The sequence below is a fragment of the Microtus oregoni genome, unplaced genomic scaffold, assembly GCF_018167655.1.
Source record: "Microtus oregoni isolate MIOR12 unplaced genomic scaffold, Mior012 000006F_ref0000085, whole genome shotgun sequence".
NCBI classification, from domain to species: domain Eukaryota; kingdom Metazoa; phylum Chordata; class Mammalia; order Rodentia; family Cricetidae; genus Microtus; species Microtus oregoni.
Window position 1 is genome coordinate 40,957,832 of NW_024543065.1, and position 10,800 is coordinate 40,968,631.

Sequence of the window (10,800 nt, forward strand, 5' to 3'; positions counted from 1 at the left end):
TCCTGATGTATTGATTTAGTCACTGGACCAAGGTCAGGATGGACCACAGATGCTCTCCCTTATCACCTGACCATGCAGCTATTCTCCTGCCCTGGAATAGACCAATCACTGCTAGTAACCCTTTGAATAAGCCAATCCAATAAGTTGGAAAACAACCTACAGGTCACCCCTTGTGTCTGTGGCTTTTCACTTTAAAAGATGGGGTGTAACAGCTATCGATGTCCTTCATATCCCAAACCTGAAGGACCCTGTCATGACAGAATAAAAGTCCTCTTGCTTTTGCATCAATTGCGCCCATGTGAGTGGTGTCTGGAGCAACTCCTCCCTGATGATTGGACTTCTAGTCCAACATTTTGGTGCATTGGCCAGGAAATGAGTTGCTTCTGGACCCATTCCAGGCCCAGTTGGAGGTAAGATTGATCGCTCTTATTGTCTTTGTCTGTCTGTCTGCTTTGTTTCTGTGATTATTGTAGTTTGCGTTCGTTGGTATTCTGAGAAAATGTACCTATGTAGGGCTAGTATCTGGAGGACACTCCAGTAATCTGAAATATGGAGGATGCGCCAGTGTCTGAAAGGGGCTAGGAGTGACCAGGTCACTCCTCTAGTTCCCAGGAGGCACAGCTTTTTGTCACTCACCTCCATCTGTAGTGCTGCGCAGCTTCTGATTTTGAGTTTGGTTTTGGCTTTTCGTGCCTTTGGTTTTATGTCGTGTCTTTGTTTTTGTATATCTGTTTGTACTCGAGTCTAAATCTGGTACCATGGGGCAGTAAGTAACCACCTCTCTGACCCTAACTCTAACTTTAGAGAAAAGCTGCAGACCGAGCTGTGGAAATCCTAAAGAAACGCTGGCAAGCGGTCTGCTTCCTGGAGTGGCCCACTTTTGAAGTGGGCTGGCCACAGGGCGGGACGTTCAATCTAGATACTATTTTGCAAGTTAAAGAAAAAAGTCTTTCAGCCTGACCCTTATGGCCACCCAGACCAGGTACCCTATATTGTCACCTGGGTGAGCTTGTCCAGAGAAGCCCCCTACTCTGGGTCAAACCATTTTGCTACAGAGCACAGTGCAGGCACCGAGGCTGGCTTCCCTCTGACTTTGATAATAGCAGTCTGCCCCCCCCCCCCTCCCCGTCTCTTTTCCCTTGCAGGAGGCACACATGCTAGCGGGGTCCAAGGTGGTGCTAATTCCTCCCCATAGGACCCACTAAGCCTGGGAACCAGCAGTGGGCTGTTTCTCTGGGGTCAGATACCCTATTAGAAAGCAAAAGTTTCATAAAGAGCCTGGACCTTTTCATTTCGGCAGCAGATAGAGAGATTGCAAGTAAGTATCCCTGTGGCTTTCGGTAAAAGGCGAATGTCGATCAGGAGCAACAGGTAGTAGGGCAAGCCAACATCAGAAGGGCCTTGCAGCCCTGATAGCATCTCTCTTCTAGCAATGCTTTGTTCCAGTCATCACATACTGTGTCCAGGGTAAAGCTTCTGGTTTAAAAATTGGGGAAAGTTAAGCTGAGTCACTTAAAAAAAATGAGCTTATAAAAAAACTACAGATTGTTGGTTTCTATATTTCTTACTATGCAATGTGCGCAGAAAAAAGTAAATTCCCAGCTCTGTTTAGATGGGTGCAGGACTACACTGTCTTCAAAAACTATCACTGTAAAAGCCCTGGCCCCGGGCCAGGGCCATCTAAATGGCCCATGTTTAGATCTAAATTTGACACCTGACTGCTCGCAATGCTTGTGATGAGGTGGGGGCCCCGAGTTGCCCCACATGGCAAAGATCTGCTGAAGCCTCTCACCCCACTACAATGGCAAAGGGGGTGTTGTTGAGTGATGAAATTAAGTTAAAATGGGCCTTTTGACTCTTTATAATGTTTAAAACTATTTTAAAAGCATGGCGAAGATTCTCATTTATTATTGATATAAACGAGGTACATTTTGGGTTGTTTCCAGATTCTGTCTATGATGAAATTATTCTACTATGTAAAATAGGCCCAAAAGGGATATTGCTGAGTTTTAAGGTAATATGTTACCTAATTCTAAAAATTCATCATACTAATGTTCAAAGTAGCTGTATCAGTTTGCATTTTTACCAAAAATGGAGGATTTTTATTCCACATTCTCTTAAGCATAAATTGTCAAACAATATTTTTAATCTTGGTCATTTTTACAGGGATAAGATAAAATCTCAGAGTTGTTTGATTTACATTTCCCTTATGATTAAGGATGTCATTTTAGAGCAAATTTTAAATATTTTTCAGTCAATTTAAGTTCATCTGCTGAGGATTTACAGTTTAGGTCTGTAACATAATTTTACTGGATTATTTATTCTTATGAGGACTAAGTTCTTAAGTTCCTTATATGTTTTAAAAATAATTGATAAAGATACCTTCCCATTCTACAGGTTGATATTATGTACTGTTGATTATATCCTTTCTACACAAAAAGCATCTCAGTTCTGGTGATCTTATTTATTGATTATTTCTCTCAATGTCTATGCCACTGAGGCTGTGTTTGAAAGTGTACTTAAAACTTTTTTCTTCTATGAGGCTCAATATTGTTGGTTTTATGTTAAGGCCTTTGATTTGTTTGGATTTCAGTTTTGTGCATAGAGATAAATACGGATCTATTTTCATTCTTCTATGTCTAATTAATTCTTAAAGGGAGAAACTGACAGTCAAAATGCCAGGCTCATGGCAAATCTCAGGGCCAAGGCACCCCACTAATTCGGCCAAGGTAAAAGAGGTTCTCCAGGGGTCAGTTAAAATCTGTGTTCCTTAAATTTTTAATGGAGGTTTACAGGCATTTTACCCAACCTCTGAAGGTCAGCAGGCAGCTATAGCCATGGCCTTCATAGGACAGTCAGCATCAGATATAAAAAAAAAGTTACAGCAGGTAGATAGGTTGCAAGATTATACCTTGCAGAATTTGGGGAGACAGAGAAAATGTTAAACGAGAGACAGAGAAAGTGTTAAATAAGAGACAGAGAAAGTGTTAAATGAGAGACAGAGAAAGTGAAGTGAAAGAAAGAGAAAGCGGGAGGCAGCAAAAAGAGAAAACTGGAGGGATCACAGACAAGAAAGAAATTTGACTAGGAAAAAAAAGACAGGACTCAGACAGATAGGGAGCCTGGGCAACAGAAGATCAAAGACAAATGAAGATGGACAGAGGCACTCCTTGGACAAAGGTCAATGTGTTTATGGCAAGAAAAAGGACATTAGATACCTCTATATTTTCTAAGGGACATAGGAACTGAGTACTGTGTGCGAAAACAACCATTAAACAAACTGGACACCTTATGAACTATAAATTTGGAAAAAGAACAAATAAATGACTCGTTCCTCCCTGGTCACCCTTGAATGTATGATCAAAGCCTTTTGTTGACCAAATGAGGGACTTTTGCTTTCCCTGCTGTTCTCAGTTCTGCAGGAGATGCAGGCTGCTTCTCTGCCTATGCCTCTGCCATGCCCTCCTCACAAGGATGACCACCTTCCCTGCCATCACTACCAAAGAAATCCTCACCTCCTAGCAACTGCCTTGGTGCCATGCTTGCCCTAAAGCCTGCTCACCCTGCAGTCTCGCTCCCCACAACCATGTCAGACTGCAATACAGCAGTCACCATGCTACCACAGGTGCCCTCCTGTGCCAGACTACTGCTCCTGTGCCCTGCTCACGTCGACGAACTATGGATCCTACCAGCATCTGCAGAAAGGACAGGTGGCTGGCAGAATGACAGGCTGAGCTGTGCCAGGCAGAGCCGGAAATGATGGTGAAGCTTGCCTGGGGCACAAGGCTAGGGGTCTGAGCCAAGCAGGTATACAAGACTGAAGGAAAGGGGAAGGCGGGGGCAGCATTGGTGGACAGGAAGCAAATGATCTGGGCCAGTAGCCTCCCTTCAGGGACGTCAGCCCGCCCAGAAAGCTAAACTGGCTTTGATACAAGCTCTACAGGTAGTAGAGGAAACATCTACACTGACAGCAGGTATGCTTTTGCCACTACCCATATACACAGAACAATATATAGACAAAGAGGTTTGTTGACATCTGCAGAAATTTTGAGCCTCCTTGAGGCCACACAGTTGCCAAAAAAAAAAAAAATAGCCATCATACATTGACCAAAACTGAGACACCCAATGTAATGGCTAAGAAGATCATAAAAGAAATTATCCTGAGGGTTGGGATGGCCAAGGTAATTATGTCTCATAATAGTCCTGCCTTTGTTGCCCAGGTAAGTCAGGGCGTGGCCAAGACATTGGGGATCAATTGGAAATTGTGCTTACTAACCCCAAAGCTCAGGTCAGATAGATAGGATAAATAAAATTCTATAGCCAGAATCTGGAACCAACCTAGATGCCCTTCAATGGAAGAATGGATGAAGAAAGTGTGGAATATATACATATTAGAGTACTACTCAGCAGTAAAAAACAATAACTTCTTGAATTATGCATGCAAATGGATGGAAATAGAAAACACTATCCTGAGTGAGGTAAGCCAGAACCAAAAAGGAGGAACATGGGATGTAGTCACTCATATTTGGTTTCTAGCCATAAATAAAGGACATTGAGCCTATAATTCATGATCCTAGAGAAGCTAAATAAGAAGGAGAACCCAAAGAAAAACATATAGGCATCCTCCTGAATATTAACCTTCATCAGGCGATGAAAAGGAGACAGAGACAGAGACCCACATTGGAGCACCAGACTGAAATCTCAAGGTCCAAATCAGGAGCAGAAGGAGAGAGAGCACGAGCAAGGAACTCAGGACCACGAGGAGTGCACCCACACACTGAGACAGTGGGGATGTTCTATTGGGAACTCACCAAGGCCAGCTGGCCCGGGTCTGAAAAAGCATGGGATAAAACCAGACTTGCTGAACATAGCAGACAATGAGGACTACTGAGAGCTGAAGAACAATGGCACTGGGTTTTGATCCTACTGCATGTACTGGCTTTGTGGGAGCCTAGGCAGTTTGGATGCTCACCTTACTAGACCTGGATGAAGGTGGGTGGTCCTTGGACTTCCCACAGGGCAGGGAACCCTGATTGCTCTTCGAGCTGATGAGGGAGGGGAACTTGATTGGGGGAGGGGGAGGGAAATGGGAGGCGGTGGCGGGGAGGAGGCAGAAATCTTTAAATAAATAAAAAAATATTTTTTTTTGTACAAATTAACAAAATTGGCCCTAGAGACTGGCAAAATGATTGGACAGACCTCCCTCCCTCTGTTCTGTTTTCGGTTTAAAACACCTCGGGGCGATTTAAACTCACTCCTTATGAGATCCTATGTGAGGGCTGCCACTGCTCACTAAGGCGAATGAGGTATATAATCCTAATGCAGTCCTTCCCAGACTGTTATCTGCCCACCTAAAGACCCTCCCGATCATCCAAGCCCACGTGTGGAAGCTTCTGGCTGCTGCCTACCAGCCCGGACACCCAGAGATTTCACATCCGTTGATGATTTTATATACATCTGGAGACATCAGTCCCAGAGCCCTAAACCTTCCAGGAAGGGACCCTACACCATGCTCCTTATGACACCCACTGCTCTCAAAGTAGACAACATTGCAACCTGGATCCACGCATCTCAGGTAAAGCCAGCACTTCCACAGGACAACTCAGGACCCTCTAGATAAAAGCTTCAACACACTTAAAGCTAAACAAAGGACTCTTAAAAATATGCCAAACGAACTCTCCGGGACTCTTTTTTTTTTAAATTTATTTATTTATTAAAGATTTCTGCCTCCTCTCTGCCACCGCTTCCCATTTCCCTCCCCCTCCCCCAATCAAGTTCCCCTCCCTCATCAACTCGAAGAGCAATCAGGGTTCCCTGCCCTGATTTAAACAGAAACGAGTCTGTTTAAAATGAGATATCTATCTATCTATCTATCTATCTATCTATCTATCTATATATATATCTGTGGCCTCTATAAGATGTTCTTTCAGACTTCTTGAAATCTTTTCAGTTTCATTAGCAGGATTCATAGTGAGCATTCCTGGAAATATCCATATTGGTCTCCACCATCATGAGGGTGAATATTCATCTTACTGACCCTCTGTAGCATTTACAACCTCAACCAAGTCAATTATTTCTATACATGGTGGTTGCTGAGATACCCCTTTGGCTCATAAGGATCTGGATCACCTCACCTGGGACCATGACTTCCACAATGGTACTGTCACATAACAACAGATACAGAGATGAGTTGAGGTGTCCATACATGTGTAGGAACCCCTGAGAGTAGAGGTCACAGAATGCATTGGAGAATACTAGAGCTATGCCCCATGAGCTAGAGGGAAGGAGTCTGAATTCTCTGCCATGGCTCTGTGCCTCACTATTGCCCATGTCACTTCCATTGTGGGACAGATCCTCAGAGAACCAGGTTACGGAGGATTATTTTGTCAGAAGTCACAGCCATGGCCAGCACTGAAAGAAACTTCAAGGTCTGGGCCACATTCTCTCTATTTCTCATCACTTTTTAAAATTTATTTTATATATCAACCAATTTCCTCTGCTGCCTCTCCTCCTATTACCTCTCCCACACTCCCTTCTGTTCTGTTCTCACAACCTCTTCCACTGCTCCTCCATCTCCATTCAGATGGGGTAAGGCCTTCCATGGAAATGGACAAAAAAATGACATATCAAGTTGAGGCAGGACCAAGTTCCTTCCCTCTGCATCACGGCTGAACAAGGCATCCCACCATAAGAAATAGTTTCCAAAGAGCTAGGTCATGCATGACATTTAGCAGCAGCCCAGAGAGCAGAGAATTTGTCAGTATCTCTAGAAGCAGCTGTATCAAGTCTATAACTAGCTATTGTCCATCTGAACCCCACATTACAACAGGAATTTTACCTACTGTTCTGGGGCCTGACTCCATAGAGCTAAGAAGTGTAATCTCATGACCTTAGTGGCAGGATGGGGAGGTGAGTGTCTGGGTTCCCTGTTTCTGTTCTCCTACTCATGTACCTGGCCCTAATCATCTCTCCCTGGATGCCACCTTTTGTCTAAACCCTGGGATTCAGGCACCTCTGTTGGGATCTCTGTTTGCCTCCCACACTCACCAGCTGAAGTGACAGAGAAGTGAGGACTTTTCTGAGATAAGAACTGGCAGGTTACCTGGGGATGGAGCATTCTCACTGCATGGAGGTGCCTGATACTTACCAGCTTTTGGCACAGGCCTTAGGGGTGGCAGGCTGGAGGCTTTAATGGGTCCTAGGGAAAAGAATAAGAAGGGGTGAGTTTTAGATGCTAACCCAGGAACCTGCTTCTGCTCATTCTTCTATATCTGTCCTGTAACTTCCCCAAGATCCCCACATTGTCTACTCCAATTCTAGATTGCAATAGAGCAAGCCATGGACATTACTTGAGGGGTCCCTGATGACATCCACTTCTCTGTCAGGGAAAGTGTCTTCTTACTAACTCTTCCCATTGTCCCCTTAATATCACCTGTCAAGGGCTCTCCTAGGGATTAGATAGGAAGCCACCCTGAGAAGTCAGGGTCACCTTACCTGAGACAGTGATTTCCACAGGGGCACTGCCATGTGACAACAGGTAGAGAGATGACTCTTGAAATGCATAGCACCTGTATGTGCCCGATATTGAAGAGTTCACAGCCCTCGTAAATAATTCTGCTTGGAACCCCCAAATTTGCAACTTTGGTTTTAGTCGCTGTGGTTGGTGTGCTGCTCCCTCTTTGGACAGAATGAGAGTGTCCACCATGTATGGCGACTGACAGATTAGGGTCACATTGTTTCCTGAGTGTACTGTGGAGTTAGGTTTCACTGAGACTGAAGGAATGACAGTAAGCTGTCCTAAAGAGAAGAGGGACGATGAGAGGCTGCCTTCAATGTTCTGAGCTGAAACCTCACCTGAATCTGCCCTGATCACAGGGTCTCTGTCTTTTTTTTCTGACCAAACCCCTCTTCTGCTCCTTTGTCTTTGTTTCTGTCCCCAAATGAATTTCTTGTCCGTCTTCCCAGCATCACCTCCTTAACTCCCCCATGAGAGCTCATGCAGTGGTTTGGTATCTGAGGGAATCTATTTAGTTCCTCACCCGAAATCAGGATGTCCAGGGGGTCACTGGAGGCTGACCACTCAGAGGTTGTGTGCACTGCAGCATCTGTATTGGCCTCCAGTGGAGCTGCTCACAGAGCCCAGGGTGAAGTTGGCTAAGGAGAAGCTAGCCTGGGTCCTCACCCCATAGTGCTGGATGAAGTCAGTTCCCCTCACCTTGTATAGAGCAAATCTGTCATAGTTGATGTCAGACCAACACTGCAGGGTGAGGTTCTTTCCAGGGTCCAGGATATGGCCTTGATGGGCCAGTAGGCAGGGCTTCCTGGCCAGGCCTAGAGGGAAGGTGACAGACTAGTGGTTGAGTACCTGGTTTATGTCAAACATTTGACTCCTCCCAGTGTCCAGCACATGTCACTGCTCTCCCCAGGGGTGGGGCTCTGGCTCAGTCATCAGGCTCTTCTTTTTCCTCTCTCTACATGCAACTACCCAGTGGGACAGGTGCATGGCAAAGGGCTAGGATCTCAATAAATTATTAGTCAGTGATGGTGTTGACTCACCCGAGATGTGTATTTCCAGGGGTTGATGGAGGAGGGTCTTCTGTCTATGTGTTACTTTCATTGGTTAATAAAGAAACTGCCTTAGATTTTGATAGGACAGCCACTTAGACAGGCGGAGTAGACAGAACAGAATGCTGGGAGGAAGAAGGCAGTGAGGCAGATGCTATAGCTCTCCTCTCCAAGATGGATGCAGGGTAAGATCCTTCCTGGTAAGCCACCACCTCATGGTGCTACACAGATGATTAGAAATGGGTTAATTAAGATGTGAGAATTAGCTGGTAAGAGGATAGAGCTAATGGGCCAAGCAGTGTTTAAATGAATACAGTTTGTGTGTTATTATTTTTGGTGTAAAGCTAGCCATGCGGGAGCCGGGTGGGCAAAAGCAGGCCTGCTTGCCTCATCACTACAGGGGGTCACTGGGTACTGACCACACGTATAGGGTATACTCGTAGTAACCATAACATCTGAATGTCCCTCTGTAGTCTGGTGTTACATGATTTATAGGGAACAAGGCTTGGTACTGCTTAACATGGTGTATGTACTGTGAATTCAAGGAGCTGAGGAACTTCTGATCTTCCTTAGTGAGAATGAACTTTTTATATACCCACAATGAAGTACAACAGAGTGTCATGTTCCCTCCTGACATAACCACAGGTTTGGAATGGGCTGACAGGATGGGTTTACTATTGTAGACTCCTAGGATAGAAGGAGTCAAATGTAATGTGGGCTCACACAGCCATCATATTCTCCAGGGCTAGGCTGTGAGAGGGAAGTACTCTAGAGAGCAAGCCTAGGGTCAAGTCCATGATTGTCCCCTCACCTGTCACCACCAGCTCCAGGGTGTCACTGCGCTCTGACCAGCAAGCTGAGCTGTAACAGTAGCAGTGATATTGCCCCACATGTTGGTGGGTCACAGAAGGGATGGAGAACTTGGCTTTGGTTCTCTGGCTTCTCTGCGATCTTTGTGTCCGAGGGACTTTTGCTTCCCTCTTTATGCAGAACATATATTTCTGCTTCCTAGATCCCCTGACACCAGATGGACACAGCACTTCCGTAAGCAATCACTGATCCTGGCTCAGCATTAATAGTGGGTTTGTGGAGGGTGCCTGTAAGGAATTAAGAGAGAAGAAGTTGAGTTTGTCTGAAAGTGGCACAGGGAAAGTCCTGGACCTTTTGGGCTTTACTATCACACTCTGCCTTGAATTCTGTATCTTGTGTCCCCTGTTTCCCTTGCTCTGTGTCAATGGGTTCAAGAGCCCTGACTTCCCAATACACCACACACCAAGACCTCTTTGTACACCTGTATCATTCCAACATCATCCTAGGGCAAGCCTGGGATTCCTCCCCTGAGAACAGGAGCTCCAGGGGGTCACTAGGCTCTCACCACACCAGTGGGCTGTCCTTGTTAAAGCTGCAGCATCTGAATGTCCACCATTGGCTGGAGGTTACAGGGCCCACAGAGAACAGAGCCTGGAACTGTCTAGTAGAGTTTTTATACTGTGAGTCTGATGTTCAGGAGAGCATCTTTGGTCCTTCCTTAGTCAGAACAAACCTGTCATATCACCGCTCTGAGAAACACTGCAGGATGACTTTTCCTCCATCAGTCACCAAAGGGCTGGACAGGGCTGGGAGCCTGGATTTCCTATAGACTCCTAGGAGAGCAAGTGGAATCAGTTAAATATCCTCAAGGGCTCATTGTCTTCCATAGTGTTGGAGAGAATTCTTTTGAAGAGATCCACTTCTTTACAGTCAAGCCCGAGGCTGTGAACCCTGTGTGTCATCTCACTTGTAACCATCAGCTCCAGGAAGTCACTGTGTCCTGACCATTCATCACGTGTCTGATACTGACAGCTATATCTCCCTGCATGGTGATATTCTATGTTTGAGATGGTGAATACAGCCTTGTCCTTAGAATTCTGTGAAATCATGGCAGGATACAAGATCAACTCCAAAAAATCAGTTGCCTTCCTATACACTAAGGATAAGGAAACAGAGAGGGAAATCAGAGAAGCATCACCTTTCACGATAGCCACAAATAGCATAAAATATCTTGGGGTAACTCTGACCAAGGAAGTGAAAGATCTATTTGACAAGAACTTTAAGTCTTTGAAGAAAGAAATTGAAGAGGACACCAGAAAATGGAAGGACCTCCCTTGCTCTTGGATTGGGAGGATCAACATAGGAAAAATGGCAATTCTACCAAAAGCAATCTATAGATTCAATGCAATCCCCATCAAAATCCCA

General features: G+C 45.1%; 1 pseudogene; it reads right to left on the bottom strand.

Annotated features, from left to right (window-relative positions):
• Positions 1-1,201: 1,201 nt before the first annotated feature.
• On the bottom strand, positions 1,202-10,484 carry LOC121449802 (annotated as a pseudogene).
• Positions 10,485-10,800: the final 316 nt, after the last annotated feature.